Below are 14424 nucleotides of genomic sequence, written 5' to 3' on the forward strand. Positions count from 1 at the left end.
TATATATATATATATATATATATATATATATATATATATATGTGTGTGTGTGTGTGTGTGTGTGGTGTGTGTGTGTGTGGTGTGTGTGTGTGTGTGATGAAACTTTACAGGCATTTTTGCGAAAAGATGCTAACAGGAAGCTTGCCGGGTCAGCAAGAAAAAGGATATAGAAACAAGAAGACAACAGATGAATGAACTTTACGTAATAGGGAAATGAGAGAGAGAGAGAGAGAGAGAGAGAGAGAGAGAGAGAGAGAGAGAGAGAGAGAAGAATATTCTCAAAGAATGTATTTAAAGATGAATGATTCGAGACCAGTGAATAACAAGTGGCTCGGATTCAAGGGACAGGGAGCATATCCAGCTCAGAGCAGCCAGTGGCAGTGTAAGAACAAGGTCTGGAGGATGTTTTGGCGGTTGGGTGGGGGGCGGGTGGTAAAGATAGGATTGGCAGGTCAGGGGAGGGCTGGGGAGAGAGTTTGGGGACGTCTGGCGGAAATGGGGACCGAAGAGATGCGTAACTGAGTCATAAGAGTTCTAGCTGTGTGACCACACCCATGAGGCATATAGAGTGGAAAGGGTTGAATTTTTACGCAGCGCTTATTTCGACTTCAAAATGAGAAGCTCAGTTGCTCCTGAAGACTACAATGCAAAGCGTTCCACCTGCGATTTCATATTGTCATGTCCCAAACACCTTCGTTTATTTTTATAGGTCACCGAATTCTGTGTAATTTTTCACTTTAAGAGCTTCCACTGTATCTTTGCATGCAATATAAGAGTGCAGTAATACTGGGAATATTGTATTCTGTTTCACCCATGACATATAGCTTTTGTGACGCCTGGATACTTTGTTTGGTTTCCTCTTCCATTATGCGCCTTGCACTTATTTTCCTGTTATATACGACAACAAATGTTATATTTTGTAATCTAGGTCTCTGCACGGATTCAGTTTCTGTGGTAAATAAGAGTTATATCAGGCCATAACAAGCCAATATTATTATGATCAAGATTTTATTTACATCTATTCCCGTTTATTCAAATAAGCGTAAACGAAACAGTAAGTTCAAGCACCGAAAGCAAAGGAATTCTGAAGGCTGCCATGAATGTTTGGGTGCAAAATCATTCTTCAAGCAAGAGAGAATAAATGAGGCATTATTCACTGTCGGTTGGGATCGGGATATATGAAATGAAAAAGAATGCGAAAAAAAGTTCTTTTTATGTCGTTTGTCGAAATCAAATCAAATGACCGGAATATATAATGAAATGAAGAAGAATGTAAAGTAAAAATGTCTTTATATCGTTCCTCAAAGTCGAGTCAAACAATTCAAGCTAAATCACATATGATTTCAGTATTATTTGTTCGATAGGGATTAAGTAGACTTATGGCTGACGTCATATGACAGTAACAATTGTAAAAATTGATCGTTTTTTTTTTCTCCTTAGGATACTGAAGAGACAGATATTGACCTCTGGACTCAGACGATTCAACAAGATTCCTTTCTTGTACTATTAGCATGTGCCATTCGGAATGTCCTACATCCAACGTCTCTGATTGTATTATGTCATCCCAGATGGGAAATCCAGATGCTTTCATAACATCTCTATCTTTATCCACTCATATTCAGCACTGATATTTCTCAGATTAATCTTTGATATTTCTCCGATTAATCTTTGATATTTCTCCGATTAATCTTTGATATTTCTCCGATTAATCTTTGATATTTCTCAGATTAATCTTTGATATTTCTCCGATTATCTTGATATTCTCAGATTAATCTATAATCTCAGATTAATCTTTGATATTTCTCAGATTAATATTTGATATTTCTCAGATTAATCTTTGATATTTCTCAGATTAATATTTGATATTTCTCAGATTAATCTTTGATATTTCTCAGATTAATCTTTAATATTTCTGGACTAACATCTTTTCCAAATGCTTTGAAATATAATATGCACCAGGATTAAGGTACGATTTTATAATAAGTTACATTAAAAAAAGAAGTTAGAAAAAATAAAGTGTCGATTAATACAAGTAATTGGCTGCTGAAGATAAATTTGGCGATTCCATCTTATGAAAAACAGGCATTTAACATGAAATATCTGAGGAATATTTATGCAAATAAAGGAAAATATGATTATAACTAATTGAATCCTAAACAGAAAAGTCCTTTAACTAATATCTATCTTCGTATTAATGTCGGTATACACACACACATACACACATTCGCACACAGCGATTGAGAGAGAGAGAGAGAGAGAGAGAGAGAGAAGAGACTATTCGTGGTATAAAATCATCACACTTTGATTTTCAATTATACACAAAGGAAGTGAAATATTGTGGTAAATTAATAATCGTTGATAGTCATCCCGTAATAATTAAATATTAATAACAAAGAATAAGACGAATATTTCTGTTCCTCAGCTAGCTAAAGGTACAATTTCATATTACTCTGTATCGTTCAAATATTCCGTGAATAAACTAATTTAAAAACTCGCTGGTATTTGAACGTTTCCTAAAATGCGCACGAAATGAGGGAAAAATTGCTATGATTTTTGCATTTTGCTAATGTTTCTAACTACTCCCTCTCTCTTTTGCAGCCTTCCCCTAAAATTAGAAATATAATACCATTCGCTCAGTTATAACAGAAGTGGTATCCCTTAAGGAATTCTCTCTCTCTCTCTCTCTCTCTCTCTCTCTCTCTCTCTCTCTTGTTATATATATATATATATATATATATATATATTATATAATATATATATAATATTATATATATATATGTGTGTGTGTGTGTGTGTGTGTGTGTGTGATCGCGTGTGCGTGTGTGTGTGTGTGTGCGTGTGTGTGTGTGTGTGTAGTATATATAGTATACTATATTCAGTCATCCATTCGATACTCATTATTTGAAATATGAATCGAGGATATTTGTTTCTTTAGCCAAATGTTTGAACAGAAAATCTTCCGTACCTTGAAGGGATTTATTTTCTTTTGGCGCTGTGCCATATAGCTGTTTGATCTTGAAAAGTTAACTTCATTCCACCAAAATAGAATTAGGATGTTGTAGCCATGAAAAAAATCGTGATTCTCTCTCTTTTCAGTAAAAGTAAAAGTAACCACTCATCCCCCAGATTAAAAAGTATTATTTTTACTACTATATCTGTTCATTCTCATACGACACGCTATATGTCTGAATATAAAAAGGAATGCTTTCCTAAGGAAATCAGAAATACTCTCCTGCCTAAGGTATAAAAAAAAAAGAATCTTACATTTCATGTTAAGTTTTCCAAATCTAGAGCAGTATTTTCCCCAAACAACTGAGAACACATAAACAAAGAAACATTCAATTTCTTGCATTAAAAAATCAGAGCAATCTTGAATATTTTACGAAAAGAATATGCGGAGAAAATAACCGAGAACTACGACTTTCCGAATCCTTTACCTAATCTAATGCAGCTTCTTGTTTCCAACATCTGGTCGGGAATCCACAGCAGCTGTTCACAGCAGAAGTCGTCACAGCAAGAGGAAATGTTCCTGATGTGGGCAACTACATTGTTGTCAGCTGCCTGGCTTTTTCGCTCCTCATGGAATCGACAGTGAAAAAAAAAAAAAAAAAAAACTACTTATGGAGGTAAACGCAAGGATATGGTAATTTTGCGTAATAACTTTTTATTCGCTCTGTGTTACACAAACAAACAGACACACACATATACACACACATATATGCATATGTTTGTATGTATGTATATGTTTGGGAGTATGTGCGTGTATGTTTATGTGTGCACACACCAGTGTAGGTAATATTTTATCTCCATAGCTAAGGTAGAAGGAAAGAGGGCCAAAATATATGAGAGAGCACGAATAACAATTATAGACATGCAGCATTTTAATCCTTGAATAGAAATGGCGTCCATCCTCAACGCATTGAAGCGTTGGAGGTGACAGATGAAAGCGCTCTTTGATCCCAGGTATATATGACAGATTCGTTTACCGGAGAACTCAATGGAGTTTTAGGTCGACGAATTTCAGATTCGTTTGAGAAGGCAGTTTGAGAACTGGCAGGGAGAAGAAAAAAGATGATGAGAGTTTAAGGGAGATTTTTCTACTCACGGACGAACGCGTTAACGAAAAGAATTCGCTATTACCTTTGAAGTGTTTTGAAGCGTACACTATCTTCTTGGATTATGAATTATGGACAGGCAAATAGATAATGAAATGAGAAAATTTCCTTGTTCAAAATACTAAGTTTTGATCTAAGGTGAACGTCCGTATATGAGATAGAACTTTATGAATCCCAGTCAACTCCTTTAACACAAGGTCATCAATATCAGTTAACCAATATATTAATATCTCTATAAAGGAATTCGAAGAGAAAAGGTGCATATTTTTACCCAGTTATCTCAAGAAATGGAACATCAGCGCAACGGAGTCCCATAACGGTTGAAAGTTGCTGTATTAAATGTTTTCTGCGGGGAAATGACTGAACGAGGCTGACTCTCATTAATTAAACCTAGAATCTGTATTGGGATGTCGGATGCTGTGCCTGTTGCATGTTACTGAAAATTATTTCTCTGGTGTATTTCTGTTGGTTTTCATGACTACTGTATTTTTATGGTAATAATAAAAGCTTGTTTTAATTTAATGCTTAATTTTGCATGAATTTTTGCATACTTACTATATTTACTCTGCTGTGATAATAACCTATAATCCTGTTTTAACTTGACAATGCTTAAATCGTGTGTTCTGAAATCACTGACTAAGGGAAAAAAATCAGGTTAATAGCTTATTTAGAGATAAACAACATCTCTGATTTATCATGCAGTTAGTTACGGTCATTTCCCTTTAACCTATTCAAAATGAAAACCAATATTTTGAGACGATTCGACGTTGTCTGTATTTATACTTAATGACAACAATTCTCGCTTTCAGTCAATGTTGACTTGAAGTATTGCAAAACCCAGCTTTCTCTTACAGTGGTCTGACATTTTCGAAGAACAAAAAATAATTTTCCTTAGTTTTTCTTTTAGATAATTGAATTTTCTGGAAAGTGAATCAAATGAACATATTTGTACGTGAAAAGACATAATGCATCTGGATTTGTTCACCTAATTATTTACAAAAACCTCTAGGAATATAATGCAAGCCATCTTTCAGCATCAGTTCCTGAGATAATCATCTTTTGTCGCATTGCATCAGCATCCCAGATTCTGCATTAGGATTAAGGTACTTAACAAAGGCTAGGAACTGCCTCCACACTCAACGAAAACTGAGGAAACTGAAAATCGTAACCCTGGGGCTGATCTCTTTTGGGGCTTCTCCATTTCAGTTGTTTTTATTTTTGTGCCTGTTTTATTTCTCCTGTATGTCGTCTAGAAAAACAGATTTTAATTTATGTCGTGTGCATAGGAACAAAATAACACCGATTTTGTGTTTTACCGAACCTTTGATAATCAATACTGTTTGCGACATTTTATCGGCGGAGAGAAATACAATTCAGTATTAGGTTTTTAGCGTTGCTTTTATGATAGCTGTATACCTATACAGAACTTTTCACACACACATTTTATATATGTATATACACACATACATACTACATACAATACACACATATTATAATTATAATTATATATATATAATAATATATATATGTATATATATTATAAATAATTAATATAAATATATATTATATTATATATATACATATATAGAATGATATATATTAAAATATAATAACTACTCATGATATATATATATATATTACCGTGATTCTAATCTCGGGACTTCTATCTTAAAGGTAGCAATGAACAGTGCATCTAAGGCACTGGCAACATCCATTTCCTCTCACTCCAACACTAACACGCCCCCCCCCCCTCTCTCTCTCTCTCTCTCTCTCTCTCTCTCTCTCTCTCTCCACACAGCATCTCCCTCTCTCTCTCTACAACACAACCCCACCCCCCTCCATTACCTAAGGCCATTAAATCAGACTTGTGAACTTACAAAAATACATTTATTGAAGAGCAAGGCATAAACTAAATAACTCAGGTTCCTAACAAAATGATTAAATGAAATGTTGAACTCAAAACTAGGCATAGTCATAGTACAGTAACACCATGAAACATTAGTTAAGTTCCCATATCAATTAAGTCACCATATTCAGTTCCCCTTAGTCTCAGAACCGCCTATAAAAAGACAGAAGAACACTTCGATAAGCACAAGATTATAAATTAAAATAAAAAGATCATAAATTAAAATCAAAAGGTCAAAGGAAATAGAAGATCCTTCAAGTAAATATTCAAAATACAATCAAGCGACACCTTTGGCCAAAGAATAAGTATGCTTACCCATTCAACACAGTATTCACACACATTTCACAAAAAGTACTTTGCAGAAGCCATCTTTGGCTCAGCCGACTCTGTAGCAATCTCCCATCTTGGTAACCTTACTTTCTCGTTATGTAGGGAAAAAGCTCGCGCACACGCACTAACTCACACATGTTGTTCACCCCCAAGTGATTGCCTATAACCGACCGCCCGTGCATAGCGACAGGACTTGGCACTGATCTGCTGAGACAGCAACTTTGACATCACGCCACCCAATAAGATACATCAGCATTTCCTAAGCTGAGATGTCTTGTCACTTGGACCACACTGTGTCTCCATGGGAAGTTAAATTGATGACTCCCTACATTCTAAGAAAGTCACAGCGTCTCGCATTACAATGGTGTCGTAAACATATTATCTTAATACACCCCTCTTTATATATATATATCTAATCATAAGATTTAAGGTTTACAGTGCTCCTGTAAACCTTAATCTTATGATAGCCTTACAGAAATTACATTACAAGTGGAAAACGTACGTATAACCTCAATTCTATGAAAAGTAATACTGGTGGTTTTCTATAAAGTTTCTTACTATTTCTGTTCATAGATGTATACCCCTTTGAGTCAGTATAGTCGTTTTGCACAAGGCATATTTTTGAGTGGAGCTAAATTTTGAATTTCTCATAATAAAACTTAATACCCAGTATGCAGACTATGATATATATATATATATATATATAATATATATATATATATATATATATATATATATATATATACATATATATATATATATATATATATATATATATATATATATATATACATAGTCTGCATACTGGGTATCAAGTTTTATTATGAGAAATTCAAAATTTAGCTCCACTCAAAAATATGCCTTGTGCAAAAACGACTATACTGACTCAAAGGGGTATACATCTATGAACAGAAATAGTAAGAAACTTTATAGAAAACCACCAGTATTACTTTTCAAAGAATTGAGGTTTTACGTACGTTTTCCACTTGTAATGTAATTTCTGTAAGACTATCATAAGATTAAGGTTTACAGGAGCACTGCCAGGCTCCGTGGTACTCTTGACAGTAAACACTATTACTAACAATAGCAAAGCAAATGTGCCACCTAACTGCAAGTAGAATTACTAATCCTAAAGAATCACATAATTGCATGAATATGGATCAAGAACTTGAACTAGCAGCACTGAGTAACATTAAATGATGGAGCACCGCATACAAGTGTAAGCTCCTACTGGAATCTCAGGAATAATATCCCAAGAACTGGCACTGGCAGAACACGTTGAGTGGCACTGTTCAACTACAGGAGGAGCCACACGACGGGAATGGTCCACATAAATTTGCAGAGCAGTCAGCATTGTAATGCAAATCCCAATGGTGTTAAAATTACGCAAGACAGAATGCAAAGTGAGCTTTACACAAACTAATCAGTTAATAAATGCTTCAATATCACGTTAATGCAACGAAATTACTGTTAGCAAAATAACACACACTAATATCCATACTTAATTCACAAGAATTTTAAAATTGGTTGAAACAGTTGGAACAGGGAATGAGTGCAAGGATCAGTTGGTGAAGGGCTGACAGAACATTTTCCAATTTTACTTACCTTAGTTCGTGGATAAGACGGATGTAGATAGAGCCAGGGAGTCAGAGGAAAAGTCTTCTGTCACTTGCATGTCTTCACCAAGGAATCAAAAGGAGGGCACTCTTCATCAGGCAGCGCACTCAGAAACTTCAGGAACAATGCTTCGATAGGGCCGGACTTCTAGGCAGAGTCTGGTCTACAGGCAGCGGAATCACTGTGGAGTCTAGCCAGGCTCACCAACTAGACACAAGTTGGCTATAGCAGCAGGACGAAACATCGACCGTGACACCACTTAGGAACGGGATAAGACTGCAATAACTGGCTAAGGCAAAATGACACGGGTACTGGCTAGGATAAAGTGCCATTTGCTAAGCCGTATCAGGCCATATTTATATCCAGTTTTGGAGATTCTGGAAACAGCTTGTCCAAACTTGATTGATCTTCTAAAACTGCTAATCCTTTGCAGGTACCTGTAAAAGGCCATTGGACGCCAGCAGAGGGGGTGTGGAAAAAAGGAGTATAATGCTGCTAACTTGGGTTAAGAGGTTCTTGTCAGTGGGCAGGAGCGCAGGTGTAATGTAGGCAAAGTCGCGGATGGGGAAGGCCCCTACAACAGTGGCGAGGGAAAAGGTCAGGTAAAAATGGTTAAGAGCCACGTCAGACGGACCTCACATGAGAAGATATGAATTCTATCGAGTGAAGGGGCTACTAGCTATTAATGGCTTCTGTCAAATTAGATCGGGGATCGCAAGACAACTATATACAATGGCAAAGGGTCGTTGACCCTATTTGGAATTTGGTGTATGGCCTGCAACTGGGTATGACAAGATGACAGGCTAAAAATCAAGTTTGACATCATAAAAAAAAAAAAAGCTGGCTTTTCCACCTATGAGCCGGTGTTGGAAACAAAAGGATAAGAGGCTAAGTGAAATATATTCTCATGGCTTTCAACATCACAACAATAAGGGTTTGCTTTACTGTGTCCCTGACATGAAGCAATTCAATCTAGTTCTTTCGATTTCCCTCCTATTCGAATTCTTACTTATTCTTAATAATTCTTTTACGTTACTCCCTCAGTTATTCTTCTAAGCTTTATGTCGGGGTGGTGAAAAGAAAATAAGTAAAAAAGGACGCTCGTAGGAATCTATATATATATATATATTATATATATATATATATATATATAATATATATATATATATATATATATATATATATATATACATATACATACATATATATATATATATATATATATATATATATATGATATATATATATATATATATATATATAGATTCCTACGAGCGTCCTTTTTTACTTATTTTCTTTTCACCACCCCGACATAAAGCTTAGAAGAATAACTGAGGGAGTAACGTAAAAGAATTATTAAGAATAAGTAAGAATTCGAATAGGAGGGAAATCGAAAGAACTAGATTGAATTATATATATATATATATTATATATATATATATATGTATATATATATATATATATATATATATATATATATATATATATATATATATATATATATATATATATATATATATATATATATATTCTCGACTCTCGGTTGCTGAGTCTATGAATCGCTCAGAGCATACCGCCTCTTCCCAATAATACACAGCTGTTTTTATGTGAACTTTTCTTCATTTGTTTCTTAATTCCGTCTCAGGAAAAAACGAATTAATGAATAATATTCTCCGAAAATAGTGAAGAATTATCTAATGGCATAATCTTATTCCAAATACAATTTTGATCAGCCTCATCCATGAACCGTCACCTTATTTTTGAAGAAACATAAATCAACGCAAACACTAATAAACAATATCAGGAAACAAGTTTAATACTGAGCCTTTCCATGTACCTACATATGTGATAGGATGAAATCAAGAAAACTGTTCCACTTATTTATCGAGCTGAAATGAATCACATTAACCCATCAACTGAAATAAGAAAATCAGTTTGGAAGTGTAAAATGAATAAATGAGAAACAGGAATATAGACTGAAATCTCGCCCCATGAGAGAGAAAACGAGCAAGCGTAAAAAAATGATCAAAGCAATGAAAGCCATAAAAATGCAGAAATCTATCTTGAAGAGAACCACGTTGATTTCCGGTGAACGAATCCATGTGTGTCAAAGCTGCCGAGATAGTACGGTATGGGGGATATTTCTTGTGGGAGGGTGGGTGGGGGGGCGGGCAATAGAAAGATGCGTGAAGATAATTTACTTTTATGCCAGTGTTGGTCAGGTAAATTTATGTCAAGACACAAAAAACGCAGGCAAATGGCGAATGCGGAATGGACGGAATAGTGCATCAATTCTTACAAACCCTACCGTGTCAATCGGTTCTCCTGCAATGCGCATTAGTATTATGAGCACCGTAGATTTTTTCATCATCTGTTTATTATGCGTAAAATTAATCTTATCTTTATCCTATGTACTTCAGAACTCTTATGAACTGTAGAGCTTAAATTATTTTAATGACTCACAACATGTGATACAAATATGTGGTAAAGACGTCGTTATTTATTGGCTTTTTGACCCATTTCTCGTGAGACTTACCATAAGTTTTTTGTTTCTTTCTTTCCATATGTTGTTCATTTTTATATTCTTTTACCATATTGGCTCCTACCATGTCAATGTCTCAGTCTCGGAAGACAAGACGCGAAATGTGTTGAATAAACAGAGTTCAAGTTTCTTGCTTTATCCGGATTAGACTAATCTTTCTGTTTAAGAGCCTTTTATAATTGATATTATTTTTCTATATAGTAATGTGCCTTGAGGCCTGAATAAAATTGTGTACATATTAAAAAAATAGGGGAATTAGGACTGTTTTAGTAAACATCAAAGGCCCTAATTAAACAAAGTACTTAAAAAAATCGTGTTCAGAAGTTACGCAATATAAGAAGAACTCTTATTCCAGGACTTAGGTCGTGGTATCTGTTATGAAATGACGCTATAAGATTCCGTTGACGTTTCGTCGCATGTGATCATCATATCAGAAGTATAATCGGACTTATACGAGACCTGACTAATGGCAAGAGGCCTCAAACATTCCGCCGTTATATGAGGGAAATCTTTATTTAAGGACCATTACTGACGCGGACAGTTGCCGATTAGGCAGGTCATAATAGTACTTTTGAGAGCAATGAACCATCACCTCGGATTTTCAGGTGTGTCCTTCTGTTTGGGGATTATCTTTATTGTTATATTCCATTGTATTCCTCCGATTTTTATCGTTTTCTGAATATCATGATTTTCACCAGAGGAGCATATTATTTGTGCTGCATTCATAGATCCATATAATAATAATAATAATAATAAAATAATAATAATAATAATAATAATCATAATAATAAATAATAATAATAATAATAATAAAATAATAATAATAATAATAATAAGAGGTTTATTGAGTAACTGTATTAATGACTATTATAAATATGAATAACAACCGCTTTCCTATGAGGTATCTGATATGATGATATATATATATATATATATATATATATATATATATATATAATATAATATATATATATATATTATATATATCATACCTAAAGACCTAGAGAGAGAGAGAGAGAGAGAGAGAGAGAGAGAGAGAGAGAGAGAGAGGTTTCAACCGAGATATTTTAATTGCATAAAAACACAGCTTAGTGTAAGGCATAGGCCATCGATGGATGAGGGTGAATCTCTGTTTATTATAATAGCTAGAAGAGAAAAAGGGACAAAAACAGGCCCTAAATGCGGTATGTTCGTGGATTTGAACCTCGGTAGCATAGTAAGACTTGAAAAACTGGTCCATTCCACGGTATGGATTACCATCGAATGTATGTACGCGGTATTTACTCCATAGATTTCGTATCACCCCTGTCACGCGAGCCCTACACTTAGTTACTTCTTTTTTGTTAACAGACTACCTTTTTAATGCCTCACATGGCGTCGTTTGTTTTACTGAATTATTTTTTTTCTGCATCGTACGTGGCTATTTTTTATACATACATACATACATACACACACACACACACACACACATATATATATATATTATATAATATATATATATATATATATATATATATGTATATATATAAGAAAAAAGATATATATATATATATATATATATATATATATATATATATATATTATATATCTCTTCTTAAGGAAATCTAATTTCTCATCTGTTTTGATTTATTCAAATCAGAGCACTTAAGGATATATTAAACTTTGTTTATTAACTGAAATTGTGAGCATCGTTATAAATACCGAACATTAGTGTGGAAAAATATTCTTAAAAAAGCATCGTAATATGTGAGGAATTCTTTTTCTGCAAATTCGAATTGTATCACACGATCTGGAAAAGGTTATCGGCAAATTCCAGAAGGGTTTGCGTTGCATGTGAAAATCTCATTTAAAAGAATTTGAAGCATTTAGTATTACGATATGATAAAAGATTAGAATTCAAAAAGGTTTTAGTTAAATATTTTGCGAAGGATTATCCTAGGCACTGCTATTTGTTTCATTTAATTAATAACTTTTTGTCATCCTAGAAGTGCGTCCGGAAAAATTGATTTCGTGGAATAAATGCAGCAACTGCTCATCTAAATGAGACCAAACTAGAGCATCTATAATGAAACCACGTTTTATTAGGGAATTAAATTCCAAAGGCTTCATCACCTGTCTGCCATTCGTCGAGTCTTCTGGATTTCCACTTCTCTGCAATCACAAAGAGGCGAACCCGATCAGTAGGTCCCTCTATTTTTTCTATTCCAGATGAAATCGTTGATGTGGACGAATCATCGCTAAATTCTTCTCTTAATTTGCTGTCGAGAGCATTAGAAAGTGAGACTGAATATGGTCGGTATTTCCGCATAATTCCTAACCTGCTTCCGTTCGTAAGAACAGGACGAGAGGGGGGAATTAAGAATTTATATGATAGAGAGAAATGAAAAGGAGCTGATAGAAACACGATCTTGATGACTTTAGAAAGGAAATTTATAATGAGGCCGACATGATCAGTCTGATGTTGAAGGGAAAAGGCGAAAAAACAAATAAGAATTTGTGGGCTACTTATTCCTAATATACTGGGATAATATCTCTATATGATAGAGAGAAATGAAAAGGAGCTGATAGAAACACGATCTTCATGACTTAAGAAAGGAAATTTATAATGAGGCCGACATGATCAGTCCGATGTTGAAGGGAAAAGGCGAAAAAACAAATAAGAATTTGTGGGCTACTTATTCCTAATATACTGGGATAATATCCAAATGAAAGTCTAAAAATTGCCATTTGATATACCGTAGATCTTACAGAAATCATACAATTAATAATGGAATTAATTTTCTTGGATAAGGACTACTTTTTCTTAAAACTGAAGTCGATTCAGAAAAAAAAAAAATCATTGCCCACAACAGTATTCCCAAATTTGAAGAGTTGCAAAATAATGTAACATTCCTCTGATAAAATGTAATGAATTTATCCAGAATGAATACAATCTACACATGAATCAGTCAAGCAAATAATGATATTTCAAAGCTTAGACTGTTACTTTGAATGTAAAAGGAAACCACGGAATGAAATATTTTAAAAAATAACTACAGCATTCCTAAACTGAAGACAAGCATATCCACTATATCTTATTTGGCATCGTTATAATTCCATATTCGCTCTTCCAGTAAAGAAGGTGGGATAAATGTGATTCATACTAAGGCTTACTCTAAATACTCTCAGATCTCTGCCAAATGGAGCAATATAATGGGTGAAGACTGTCTCATAAATCATTCATGGAGATATTTTATTCAACGCCTTAGTTATTCACCTTTTGAGTCAAGCTAAAGGTAATATGTGAGAGTGAAAATGATTTATAATGTATGGGAGCTCCGTAAGGGTATTGTTTTCCTTTTATAAGTTTGCTGTGCATTCTGGAAGCTATTATACGTTTGTATGTATGGATACAAATACTAGATACACACACACACACACACACATATATATATATATATATATATATATATATATATATATGTATATATATATATATATATAATATATATATATATAATATTAATATATTTATATATAATGTGTTTGTGTGTGTGTGTGTGTGGTGGACTGTGTCTGTATGTGTGTGCGTGTCTGTGGGCGGAATCAGTGAGAGATAAGTGTTGTACGTGTCATCTAAAATAGAATACCTTCCTAACAAGGCGAATATAAAATGTAGAAAACTCTATTATGTGTAGATCAGGAATTGTGAAATATATGATGTGTTATTACACAATCGGTTTTGCACAACAAACTCGTTCACTCCATGACGTAGGAGATCGGGGATGGTTTTACGAGAATGCTCGTTCGTTTGTACGTCACGTTTTACCTCCGCTGTATCTTACATTAATGAATTCCTTTTCAGCACCTCGAACTATTTGATATGACGTGTGAAGTGGCAGAAAACCTTTCTTTCTCATGAGAGATTCGTGAGA

Source organism: Macrobrachium nipponense, chromosome 4 (assembly GCF_015104395.2).
Source record: "Macrobrachium nipponense isolate FS-2020 chromosome 4, ASM1510439v2, whole genome shotgun sequence".
NCBI classification, from domain to species: domain Eukaryota; kingdom Metazoa; phylum Arthropoda; class Malacostraca; order Decapoda; family Palaemonidae; genus Macrobrachium; species Macrobrachium nipponense.